Source organism: Apodemus sylvaticus, chromosome 19, assembly GCF_947179515.1.
Source record: "Apodemus sylvaticus chromosome 19, mApoSyl1.1, whole genome shotgun sequence".
Classification (NCBI taxonomy): domain Eukaryota; kingdom Metazoa; phylum Chordata; class Mammalia; order Rodentia; family Muridae; genus Apodemus; species Apodemus sylvaticus.
Genome location: NC_067490.1, coordinates 21301960 through 21305512, shown reverse-complemented (window position 1 = coordinate 21305512; position 3553 = coordinate 21301960). Strand labels below are relative to the sequence as shown.

At 41.8% G+C, this 3553-nt stretch overlaps 1 pseudogene; it reads right to left on the bottom strand.

Annotated features, from left to right (window-relative positions):
• Window positions 1-839: 839 nt before the first annotated feature.
• On the bottom strand, window positions 840-1655 carry LOC127670137 (uncharacterized; annotated as a pseudogene).
• Between the last annotated feature and the right edge of the window lie 1898 nt (window positions 1656-3553).

Sequence of the window (3553 nt, the reverse complement as noted above, 5' to 3'; positions counted from 1 at the left end):
TTGAACAAGGTTTTGCTCACCCATCTTCAGGGAGGCTTCCTCCTATAGCAGATGGGAACAACTATAGAGACCTTGTGATAGTTTGTATATGCTAGCCCAGGGAGAGGCACTATTAGAGGGTTGCAGCGGGCGTGACCTTGTTGGAGTAGGTGTGTCACGGCGGGTGTGGGATTTAAGACCCTCATCCTAGCTTCCTGGACATCAGTATTCTGCTAGGAGCTTCAGATGAAGATGTTCCTGCCTTAATGATAATGGGATAATGGGATGTCTCTATCAAATCTCTCTCCTCTTGCCTTGGAGAACCATGTGGAAGAGGAGACCAAAAAGGTTTAAGAGTCAGAGGCAATGGGAGACACCAGGAAAACAAGACCCTCTAAATCAACATGATCTTTAGATGAAGCTGGCCAGTGAGCTCCAGGCAGATCTCCAGTGAGATCCCCAGGGCTGTCATCAGGACGAGGTGCCATCACACACTTCTTAGAGGGCAAGTACTTTACCAACTAAGCCATCTCCCCAGATAACATTAATTTTATTTTAATTACTACACATCCACTTTCTTTTATATTTTGTCTTAATTTCTAATTTTAATTCTCTCTCTTGTCGACTTTAGTCAATGTTCTTGTGTCTCTTTTTAATGGCCTTGTTATGAACTGGGTCCAATTCACTGTTGTTGGTTCTTTTTTATTATTCAGAACAAAAACATACCTATTCACACTCTTTTTTTCTGAAACAATTTCATGTTTATTACATCAAAGATTTCCCATGGTCTATATACAGGAAATCACAGGACATGAGCTTTAACTGTATAGGAGACCTTGTATCTCCCCAATGTTCAGATATTATATGTACAATTTGAAAAACAAAGCATCCTCAGTAAAGGTTTTCTGATACCTTACAGATGTGAACAAGGAAGTTACAAGCACTTCAATTGTGGTCTTCATGTCACCATAGATACACAAGTGTAATCGTATCATGAAATCTTGTGGTGATGGTTGGGCTTCTTTCTTCAAGGTGTCATGAGAATCTAGGGAGAGAAGAGATGACTGAACACCAACCTTCTCGTCCTGTTGCTCTACATGAGCAGGCTCTGTTGTTAAGTTTCCTCTCCAAGATGTCAACTTGTTTTCTGGCTTCCTCAACCGTAGCTTTCTGGCAACATCTCTTAAGAGCCTGCAGATTCTCCAAGTGTTCATCACATAACTTCTTACATTGTTCCATTTTCTGCTTAAGAATACCTTGAAATTGTGGGAAAAGCTTTTCTTTCTCATCAAGTATACTGGAGATATTTTCAGCCTGTTTCTTGATTTGGTCTCCATCGATGTTCAACAACACAACCCAAGTTAGAAACTAATGATAACGTTCCTGACAGATCTGCCTTCGCTCAGGTGTTCCAGAAAGAGCTCAACTTTTCATTTGGTGGTGTGGACCATAATGCTGGTTTTCAGCACATAATTTTCCTTCCTTCCATGAAGAGATTTCTAACTAGGCCCTGGCTTTGGACCACCTATTTCCTGGAAAGAACTGCTTTCCCCACTAGTTTCAAGGGCAGGATTGTTTCCTGGGTTCTTTTCATGGAGCTACGATAAATTGGCAGGTGGCAGATTAGGAGTGACCTTCAGTTGCTTGGGAGGTCTGCCCTTGATTTTGCATGCCATGACTGTAGTCTCCCTGTTGCTCTACAGGAATCCACAAGGTCCTTTACCACAGGGTTCAGCTTGGTACTTCCCAGTCACCATCTGTCACTGCCTCACCACCATCTCCCCAAAGCCTCCCTTTCCTCTACCTATTCACACTATTTTATGGACTGATTTGATTTTTTAATATTGTTTGCTGTTGCCTAGTGTCCTTCATTCTCTTCTTCAGTGGTATATTTTATGTTTTTATTGGCTTTTTAAGACTCCCTCATAAAATTACAAAGTTTCTGTAAGGCAAAGGACACCATCAAGAGGACAAATCGGCAACCAACAAATTGGGAAAAGATCTTCACCAATCCTACATCAGATAGAGGGCTAATATCCAATATTTACAAAGAACTCAAGAAGTTAGACTCCAGAAAATCAAACAACCCTATTAAAAAATGGGGTACAGAGTTAAACAAAGAATTCTCACCTGAAGAACATCGGATGGCGGAGAAGCATCTTAAAAAATGCTCAACTTCATTGGTCATTAGGGAAATGCAAATCAAAACAACCCTGAGATTTCACCTTACACCAGTAAGAATGGCTAAGATTAAAAATTCCGGAGATAGCAGGTGTTGGAGAGGGTGTGGAGAAAGAGGAACACTCCTCCACTGCTGGTGGGGCTGCAAATTGGTACAACCACTCTGGAAATCAGTCTGGCGGTTCCTCCGAAAACTGGGCACCTCACTTCCAGAAGATCCTGCTATACCACTCCTGGGCATATACCCAGAGGATTCCCCACCATGTAATAAGGATACATGCTCTACTATGTTCATAGCAGCCCTATTTATAATTGCCAGATGCTGGAAAGAACCCAGGTATCACTCAACAGAAGAGTGGATGCAAAAAATGTGGTATATCTACACAATGGAGTACTATTCAGCCATTAGAAACAATGAATTCATGAAATTCTTAGGCAAATGGATGGAGCTAGAGAACATCATACTAAGTGAGGTAACCCAGACTCAAAAGATGAATCATGGTATGCACTCACTAATAAGGGGATATTAACCTAGAAACCTGGATTACCCAAAACATAATCTACACATCAAATGAGGTACAAGAAGAAAGGAAGAGTGGCCCCTTGTTCTGGAAAGACTCAGTGAAGCAGTATTCAGCAAAACCAGAACGGGGAAGTGGGAAGGGGTGGGTGGGAGGACAGGGGGAGAGAAGGGGGTTTATGGGACTTTTGGGGAGTGGGGGGCCTAGGAAAGGGGAAATCATTTGAAATGTAAATAAAAAATATACCGAATAAAAAAAATTAAAAAAAAAAAGACTCTTCACCAACCCTAAATCCGACAGAGGGCTAATATCTAATATATACAAAGAACTCAAAAAGGTAGAACCCAGAGAACCAAATAACCCCATTAAAAAGTGGGGTACGGAGCTAAACAAAGAATTTTCACATGAATAACTTTGGAGGGCTGAGAAACACCTTAAGAAATGTTCAACATCATTAATCATTAGGGAAATTCATGTCAAAACAACCCTGAGATTTCACCTCACACCAGCCAGAATGGCTAAGGTCAAAAACTCAGGAGACAGCAGGTGTTGGCGAGGACGTGGAGAAAGAGGAACACTCCTCCACTGCTGGCGGGATTGCAAGATGGTGCAACCACTTTGGAAATCAGTCTGGCGGTTCCTCAGAAAACTGGGCATGACACTTCCTGAGGACCCTGCTATACCACTCCTGGGCATATACCCAGAGGATTCTTCAGCATGCAATAAGGACACATGCTCCACTATGTTCATAGCAGCCCTATTTGTAGTATCCAGAAGCTAGAAAGAACCCAGGTGTCCTTCAACAGAGGAATGTATACAAAAAATGTGGTATAGTTATACAATGGAATACTATTCAGCCATTAGAAACAATG